This window comes from Capsicum annuum, chromosome 12 (assembly GCF_002878395.1).
Source record: "Capsicum annuum cultivar UCD-10X-F1 chromosome 12, UCD10Xv1.1, whole genome shotgun sequence".
NCBI lineage: Eukaryota > Viridiplantae > Streptophyta > Magnoliopsida > Solanales > Solanaceae > Capsicum > Capsicum annuum.
This window is the reverse complement of record NC_061122.1, coordinates 50,419,196-50,429,544: the sequence shown is the minus strand read 5'-3', so window position 1 is coordinate 50,429,544 and position 10,349 is coordinate 50,419,196. Positions and strand designations below refer to the sequence as shown.

At 33.0% G+C, this 10,349-nt stretch overlaps 1 long non-coding RNA gene across 1 annotated transcript; it reads right to left on the bottom strand.

Annotated features, from left to right (window-relative positions):
- Window positions 1-5,534: 5,534 nt before the first annotated feature.
- LOC124889535 lies at window positions 5,535-9,484 on the bottom strand. Its single transcript, XR_007048599.1, has 3 exons — window positions 8,937-9,484; window positions 8,689-8,794; window positions 5,535-7,977 (listed from the first exon to the last, which is right to left on the bottom strand). It is a non-coding gene; the product is annotated as an uncharacterized LOC124889535 (long non-coding RNA).
- Window positions 9,485-10,349: the final 865 nt, after the last annotated feature.

The window sequence follows — 10,349 nt, the reverse complement described above, 5'->3', positions numbered from 1 at the left end:
CCTATACTTATAATTGTGAGACTAATTTATCCTATCTCATAGGTGGAAAAAAATAATACTAAGCTTGAGGTATAAATTTATCCTAGAATTAGTTGTATTTTCAAACAAATGAAGTATAAATTTAATCATGAAATACTTCACCTTATCCCATGAACCATACACTGGTAGTAGAATAAAATTTGACAGTTAGCACCGATCAATTTTCAAACACCAGAAATAGAGCAAATATAATTAGCAAAATTACATTGAATCAGGAAAGTAGGAGGAGGGAATTATTTTTTGCAATGTGCTGATGCTTTTAGCCAAAGATAGCATTTTCAATTCAGTATCAGAATTCTAAAAGCTTACATGTTTTGCTAACCTAAAATCTGCAAACTTAACGCCAGATGCATCTACAAGTAAATTTGCTCCCTTAATCTCCCTACTCAGAAAAAGTGATTGAAACCAACCATTAGACTAATCATCACTGTCAACGAAAAGTTTTCTTAGAAAAAAATTCTAAAAGAAAATAGTTTCTTCCATGCTTATAACAAGAATTGCAACTCGGACTTGGAGGCTTTAGTGGTTCCATTAATAAATCTTTAAATCAAGTGACATATTCCACTTGTTTTAACCAGTATCTACCTATGTATTGTCTTAGTGCTATGCAAGTAAGCCAACCCTGATACAATATGCCTGGTAATGTTTTGAACTATTCCATCTTCTATAACCCAACAACAACAATCCCAGTGTGATCCCACAAGTGGGATACAAAACCTCAAGTTACAATAGTACCTGTGAATCTACAACTCAGTCAATATTTAAATAAAAGCTTCTATGATAGCAATAGATTAACAGTTTTAAATATTTATTCATGTCAAAGTTGAAACAAGTAATTGTAAAGCTATTTATCCTGGAATTAGTTGTACCTTCAAACAAATAAATTATAAATTTACCCATGATATTCTTCACCTTATTCCATGAACCAAACAACCCCTTGCTGATCAGTACACTGGTAGTAGAATAGAATTTAGGAGTTGGCACCGATAAGTTTTCAAACACTAGTTGTGAATCTTGAGCTTCAGTTGTCAGCACAAAGCTTAGAAAAATTTGAGTTATTTCCATGAAATGTAAAAAATAATTTCCATCTTCTATAACCCAAAAAAAATAATCCCCGTGTGATCCCACAAGCGGGATACAAAACCTCAAGTTACAATAGTACCTATGAATCTCCAACTCAATCCATATTTAAATAATAGCTTCTTTGATAACAATAGATTAACTGTTTTATAGGTTTATTCATGTCAAAGTTGAAACAAGTAACTATAAAGCTATTTGTTCTGATGCTTTATCGGACATTCAGTAAACAACCAAAGCAAAACATGTCTGAAGACATTAAAAGTACAAGGTTGATAACTTATGTCAGTAATATCACTCCGAGTACGTCTACTGTGAACTTTACCAGTTGAAATTAAATTCTTTCGTCTAGCAACCCAAATCTCTGCTTTAATCTTGTCACTGCGAATTTTCAAAATGCAAAATGATAACATATTTATTAGATGCCTCCAAATTTGAATCAAACTGAATGTAGTGTTTACTTTTTTTAAAGGTAATAAAAGGATTGAGTCCATACAAGATGCCGATATTGAAGAAACAAGACCAACAAAAATACGCAAAATATATTGGTTCCTAAAGGCTCTATCGCAAAGGTGTGAAATTGAAGGTAATGCAATACTATTTTATTAATTAAAGTTACTTACATTCTATTTGTGCTGGCTTTATTATTTATTAAAATTTCTAACATTTTACACAACAAATTTAGATGAAATTGACTACATACCATCAATATCATCTATTCAAAAGTTGGAAAATATTCTTGAATGCACTGATTTTCATGCTATGAGATTTCAACATAAGGCTCCAACATTTTGTTGTGACAGTGGATCAATAAAACTTGCAAATACTGTAGTTCCAACTCAATTATACGATTTTTTCTTCTCTAAATCTAAAGTAGTAGAAGAATTTCGCAGACATATTAGAGCATATAATAGCATATTTGGATTTACGTCTTTTGATGTTAAACTTGACAATGATCTGGCATCTTTGCGAAAAGGAGTTTATACATTTCGAGCAAATGGTCAAATATATCATGATCTCCCCTCATTACTACCCCATGATAATAATCTATGCTATTTTCAGATGTACTTTTTTGACACAAAAAATGAGTCATATAATAGAATTTCAAAAGTCAAAAAAGTCAATTTATCTGAGGAAGTTGTCACAATACTTAAACAAATAATGGATGGCAATCCTTATGCACAATTGTTTCGCCAGCTAAAGGATCATTCAAACTTTAGGGATTTAGAAATTCGAATTGCTTCCAGTGCTAAACTAGATCAACGTTTCTATAACAAACCATCGGTAGATCAAGTTGCTGCAATTTGGATAGACGGCAACAACCCCAATGTACCATTTGATAGAGAGATTATTGTTCATGAACATTCAAGTAATATTCATAAAGTTAAGCATTATTACGGATGTTATGACCCACTCCAGTATCCTTTGCTTTTTTCAAGTGGTGAACTAGGCTGGCACCAAGGAATACGAAAACAACATAAAACAAATAAAGGTAAGCGTGGAACTGAAGTTGCAGGCCACAACCAGAACAACCCTATATTTGTATCCATTGATGAGGTGTTTAACAACGAGGAACAAGGCAAATTTTTAAAACAAAATTTCTTAGAATTGTGTACTTACAACTCTTATATCAATATATTTAAAATTATTTTGCACGTGTACGGCGTGGAGCTAAAAATTGTGTCTCTTGTAGAGAGTACTATTGTTATAAGTTGTAAATATGTAGCAGAGAAAACACGATAACACTATTATGTGGATGATTGTTTCAACAATTTGTTATTGATATATACATCAAGCTATAAACTACTCAACTTGAATATTTTAGGTTTGAGCAATCAAATTTTAGAAGGGAAATATTGCAAGGCATAGTTGATAGTATTATGGCTGAAGAAAGTAGAGGCTCAAAAGTTGGTCAAGGAATAATACTTCCTACATCATTTTTTAGAGGTCCTAGGGACATGCGTCATAGATATATGGATCAATGGCTTTGGTTCAACATTTTGGAAAACCAGATTTATTTATCACAATGACATGTAATCCCGATTGGCCAGAGATCCAAGAAAATTTGATAGAAGGACAACTTGCTCAAGACAGACCTTACTTAGAGACTAGAGTTTTTAGATCAAAGTTACAAGATTTAAAAGATCAAATCTTCAAGAAAAAAATATTTGGACCTGTTGCAGCATATGTTTATGTGATTGTATTCTAGAACACAGGCCTACCACACATTCACCTTTTATTAATACTAGAACAAGGATACAAGTTAACATCACCAGATGATTATGACAAGTTTATTTTCGCTGAACTTCCTGACAAAGAAGAATTTTCAATTTTGCATGACTTGGTTATCAAACATATGATGCATGGCACGTGTGGAAAAAAATATCCAACAAATTCATGCATGAGGGATGGCCAGTGAAAGAGTCATTATCCTCGACCATTTAGTAATAAATCAATACAAAAAAAGGATACTATCCTATTTACAAGAGGAGAAATGATAGGAAGAAAAAAGAAAAAATTTAAGGCATGACAATGAATAATCAATGGGTAGTTCCATATTATTCTTATTTACTAAGTAGATATAATTGTCATATCAATGTTGAATCTTGTGCAGGGATAAAAGCAATAAAGTATCCTTACAAGTATGTATATAAAGGACATGATAGATGCATGGTTTATATCGAATTAGATGATGGAGGAAAAGTCGTTGATAAAATTAAGAGTTTCCAAGATGCCCGTTGGGTTGCTGCACCAGAAGCACTAGGGATAATTTATGAATTTTATCTTAGTGAAATATAGCCTCCGGTCATTAACCTTTAACTACATCTTCCAAATACACAAACAGGTAAACAATTAGCCTTCCTTAAGCTATCTAAATTCTATATCTTTACCCTTCTGATAAAATAGTCATAAAATTCAGATTGTAATAAACTGTTATTAGCTATGAATTTATCATGAAAAGAATACATAAAATTATGTTGTACAGAATATTCTGTTAATCTTTTTAATATTGTCTGTTCACATTGTAGTGTGCTATTGGAGCAACCAAAATTTAAAAAATGTTGTTGCCTGGGAATATGTCTCAAAAACCATGCTCACCGAGTATTTTCACAAATGTTCAATAGACAATGAAGCGTGTAAACACATATACAAGGAATTTCCAGAGTACTATGTTTGGAACGCTCGGGGTAAGATTTGGACACAAAAAAAAACAAGATCAATAATTAGTCGAATTGTTGTTGGTGAGAAATTCAATACGACCACTCTTAATATTTGTAAATGTTCAAATATAATTTATTTACTCTTTCTTCTTTAATTCACAGCTAATCCAGCAGAAGGCGAAAGGTATTATTTGAGATTATTATTGGATTATGTACGAGGACCGACTTCATTTCAATATTTGCTAACTATTAATGGAAGGCTATGTGACACGTTCAAAGAAACTGCAAAAGAAAGAGGTTTGCTCGAGTCAGATAACAATATTTCTAAATGCTTAAGCAAAGTTGTCGTCTTCAAAATGCCATCGACTCGTAGAAATTTATTTGCAATAATATTGATTTATTGTAATTCGAAGAATGTTAGAAATCTATGGGATACATATTATGATGACATGTCAGAAGATTGTAAAAGAATACACAAAAATTCTCCTACTGCTCAACTTCAATGCACACTGAAAAACATAAACCATTTCTTAAAGAGCATGGGTAAGAGAATTGAAAATTATGACATACCTAGACTTGAACAAAGTATGGATGATGGAATTATATTAGAATGCGGCGAAATAATGGAAGAGAAGTCTATAATGGTGCCTTCAGAAGATTTGAATGCACAAACAAAGCTAAATCCTGAACAAGAGCAAGCATTCAAGATTATATTGCAAACGTTAGAATCTGGCAAATCAGGATTATTCTTTGTTGATGGACCTGGAAGGGCCAAAAAAATATTCCTATATCGTGTATTACTTGCAAATATTAGATATAGGGGCATGATAGCATTAGAAATGGCAACAAGTAGTATAGCATCGGCTCTTTTATCGGGAGGTCATATGGCTCATTCTAGATTTAAGATACTTCTTCAGACAATTGATACAACAGTCACACGCATGTCAAAGTAGAGTGGTAAAGCTAAATTGATAAAAAAAAAAAAAAGCCAAGCTGATTATCTGGGATGAAGCGCCTATGGCTAGCCATTAGATAATTGAAATAGTTGATAGGAGCTTCAGAGATATACTGGACATTGACACACCCTTTAGTGGGAAAGTAATGGTCTTTAGAGGTGATTTTCGTCAGGTGCTACCAGTAATTCCAAAATCTACAAGGGATGAAAAGGTAAATGCAAGTTTGGTAAAGTCGTACTTGTGGCATCAAATGAAAAAGATTAAGTTAATAAGAAATATGAGGACGAGAATAGATTCATCATTCAGTGAACTTTTACTACGCATAGGTAACGGGGAAGAGCCTACAATAAAAGATGATTTAGTACTACTTCCAAAACAAATTGTTATTGAAACTAAGAGTGACGGTACTGGAACAGATGCTTTAATAGAGCAAATATTTCCAGAGCTAGATAAAAATGTTGATTCTGCAAAATACATGACTGAACATGCTATCCTAGCTAGCAGAAATGAATATGTTGATCGGCTAAATAAAATGTTAATTTTCAGATTTCCTGGTGAAAGTATAACATTTCTTAGTTTTGACTCTGCAGAGGATGACACCAACAACTACTATCATGAAGATTACTTAAATACTCTAACACCAAACGGTTTGCCTCCACATAGGTATCTTCTTCCATATTTAGTAGTACACAATTGTATTTTAGAATCAAAATTCTGTCTAATAACAACAATTAGATATGTTTTAATGCTCGAGCAATATAGGATAAAACCAAGCTACTGAAAGATTATTGAGAAATTAAAGTCACATTCTTTTACCTGGATATCGAATTGTTTTGCCAAGCATGGATCAGACTCCCAGTATCCGCTTCACAGCATAATCGATTCTACTCATAGAAACAATATTGCCTTTCACTAGAGAAGCCAGAGTATTGATAAATTCTTTATAATTCTCAGGGACCATGATCTGAAGTGTAATGAAATAGTCATAATGAGCAAAAAGTGTTATAACATATAAGATAATACAAATTGATCTAAATGTCCGTGTACAAATGATAAAGCCTTAAAATATAAAGATCATAAGACATTGGTTATCCTGGAATATATTTTAATTTGTTTTAACTGGCAGAAATTTACAGTGAAATAAATTGATAAATCTTTACCATGAAATATATTTGGTTTCAAACTTCTGGTCATAAACCTTCAATCATAATTGAATATCTCTCTTAAGTGAAATTTCTTATTAAAATATCTTTCACTTATATGCAAATTGGTATTGAAAAAAATGTGCCTATCATGTTACTGATAAATTTAGATGTTTCCAACGGCTTGTACAATGTCACAAGAATGATATGCAGAGGTTTTGACAATAATGTCATATATGTAGAAATAATGATGGGCCAAAATACTTTCAAGAATGTCTTTATTCCACGAATTCAGCTATCACCTCCTAAAAATGAAGGTTACCCATTCAAATTCATTAGAAAACAATTTCCAGTGCGATTATGCTTTTCAATGATGATAAACAAAGCACAAGGACAAATAATACCAATTGTTGCACTGTACTTGTCACAACACATTTTTTCACATGGTCAGTTATATGTTGCACTTTCAAGGGGAATATCAATGACAACAACAAAGGTTTTGGTCATGACGGAACAGCCTAAACCAAGAAAAGGGACATACACCTAAAAAATTATCTATAAAGAGATATTAGGTTAGTTACAATACATGAAATGACATGATATGAATTTTTTATACACTTCCAAATATACCTAACTCGCGTCAATTATTCATTTTTGCAGGTTCAGAAGATACATAATGTTGATAGGAATACACTTTCACTTTGAAAGAGCTTAAATCAAACGAGAACTAATTTAGAATCAGAGTGTTACTGAGAATTGAATTCAAACAAGCCTACAGTCACTTGATTTTAGTTTTTTCCTTATGATTTCAGTAGAGAACAGATTATTGGTTCTCCTCCACAGTTTTGCACATGTTTATTAGTATTAATATTAGTATTTTTCTTACTATAATCATGTAGCTAGCACATCTAAACTGTAAAAGAGAACAGGAACAATTATACAAGTCATGGGATACTTCATGAGAACAAGTCATGAAGTAATAATAAAGAAACAGTAATACCTGAGACAACGGCACCGTCGTAAGTTTCACCTTTCGTATGGTTGATCACAGAGTTTATTAGTTTAATCTTATAATCCTAGATAGAAAAGTAATCAGACAACTTGTAAGACATCTTTCGAAAGCAGCGAAATTGGAGATGCATTTAATACCTCATCAATCATAATATCACCACAAGACCAAGTGAGGTCCAACTTTTCCATAGTTAATATACTACATTTTCATACTTATCAACTTTTAAGCAAAAATATATTGGTCAGGAAGGGTGTACGAGAAGGAGGTTGGCATACCAAACAATCTGCAAAAAATAAAATCATCCTCTTTCAAATTCAGTAAAGTACCCAAAAAAATGCTCTATGGGTATGCGTGCGTAAAGTATCGGTGGCACCTATGTTCTATCCAAACTTAGACATTTTAAAGCAGCTTTAAGTATTTACATATACCAGTATTTTCGCATTAAAAGGGATTCAACTGAAGGGTTTATACTATGCAGAGATTCATCAGCATGGTCTCTGCCTTACTTGAAGTTGACATTCAAATTTAATGTCCTAGTAGCAGCATTGAACCCCATTGCAACCATGAACATCAGCCCAGTCACTGCCATGCTACAAATATAAAAGTAAAAAATACTAGTTAGTTCATTGGCAAGTTATTTTTAACTTTTCAAGACAACAGAAGTGGATCCAAAATTTAAAGGTCAGTGTATGCGTCTAGAGTACCATTGCAATCATTTCTCCCTAGTGACAAAGGATCAAACCTCTGTATGAATGCACGTATCAAAAAATTGTATATATATGGTTCAATTAGAAAGAAATGGGTGTAAAATGTTGGCCAAGAATATCTCTGGTTCACTTGAATATCTCATTCTCTTTGACTATGCCGCGTTTAAAACTTTTCAAAATGAGCACCTCAAATGTCTCCGTGGACATTGAAATTGTAGGCGTCGTAATAATTCTGCAAGCCCTTAATTACAGTTGTTGGCTTCTAGGAAGTTGCACCATTGTTCAAATTAAAATACATTTCAATAAATATGTAGCGAATTCTTCAAAAGTGGTGTATTTTTAAAGAATTGGATACGAGTGTGACATGAAAAGCAAAGAATTCACACAACTCACTCAAGTTTTAAATTTATGCTAGCATTTCTAGGACAAAAAATAATGCCTTGTAGTAAGTTAACGTAATATTTTACCAAAGAAAATAGGTATCAGTGAATCCATTGCATAGCACACCAATAACAAATCATGAAAGAAAATAGTCCTTCATTTTGTACAGAAAAACATTAACAAATGCAAGCTGAAAGGTTTTAGTACACCAACCAATAAATCTTGACATTGTAAGAATGCCAAATACACGATGTCCATTCCATTGAATGACCTTGCCACCAGATGCTTTAATTCTGGCATACTCATCTTCTCTGCTTGACTGGTAAAAGAATACAAGGTAAAAGAGTGAGATGGTAAAGCATCAACTGCAATCTTTCCTACCAAAATTAGACACATGTATGTGAAAAAAAGAAAGAAAAACAATAAGAGAGAAATGAGGTTGATGCTAAAGTGTGTTCTACCTTCTTTGCCATGGTAAAGGAATGCTCTTAAATCCCCATAGTTAGCAACTATAATATGAGATGAACAAATGACCGCTACAACCGCAGTGGACCCAACAGTCTTAGGTTCAGAGGTGTAGCTAGAGGTATTTATGTTGTCATCACAGAGATCCATGTTCACCTTTTCCCCAACTTCATCATCAACCCTGAGAAAGCAATTAGTAAAGACCTTCTCCCACTGCACCTGATGGGTATACCTAGCACTTCCGTCTACCAAATCATGTTTTCAAAGTTTTAACTCCATAACTAATGCCAGATGAACACATTTACGACAATAATCCGCAACCTGCATGACGAAACAACAGTTGATTATAATATAAACTTTTGTTGTCATTCGATTGACATTGATGAGGAGTCAAACTGATGTTAGAACAAACATCCAGGAAGTTAAGCTTGAGGAGTAGGTTACATTTAAATATGTACTGAAAGTCTAAAATAATATACAGCTGAAATTATGGGATGAAGAAATGACATCCACACTACATAAAAACTTTTGAATTAGGGAACAAGGTTAGTCAACTTTCTCAAAGTTTTTGGGTGAAGAAATAGAAAAAGAAAGATGAAGTAGCTTATATAAAAAAAATGATAATACTATTTGAGAAGAATAAATTAGTATTACTGTTGGTTTCTTTGCTTCGGTCATCGTATTATTTATTGTTTCTACTTGGTCTCTTCTTAAATGTTTTTAGCGTGGTTTCTTCGCTACCGTATTACATTGGGTATGTTATTGTCACCGTTTGAGAAGAATGTGTAAACTTTATTATTTTAAGATACCGAAAGTTCCCTTCACCTGCGTTTTCTAAAATACTACTTGTCCAATGGATTGCAACCCTTTTGCATTGTACGACATGGATCAGGGCTGGTCCAGGCTTAATGGATGTTGCCACGCAAGGTGGTCTACAAGCAAGGAAGGTTGTTGGTGGGTTCAAGATAGGTAGAGAAGCAGGGGAATTGATGTCTACAAATTTTTATTCATATTTACCATCAGCGAGTTATCTTACATGCAGGTATGGATAACATCAAAATGAAAGATATCATGGAGTTCAAGAAAACAAAATTTACAAATAGGCATGTTTACCTCTTCATCACTATTATTTCCACCTGTTTTATTCTTAATACGATCTATAAGTGAATCAACAACATCAGAGTCATCATCGGCCAAAACAGGAACACCTTCTGTAGCTCGAGCTTCATTAAGGTTTATTGTTTTCAAATATTTTCCACTGCATTAGCCAATAATTATGTCAGGAAGTTGAAATAAACTTGTATTTGATTCAAAAATGACACTATTATTCTCTACAAAATGGGCTATGTGAAGATAGAGTCTACAAAGACATTACCCCTACCTCAGGAAAAAATAGACCAAGCATTTTC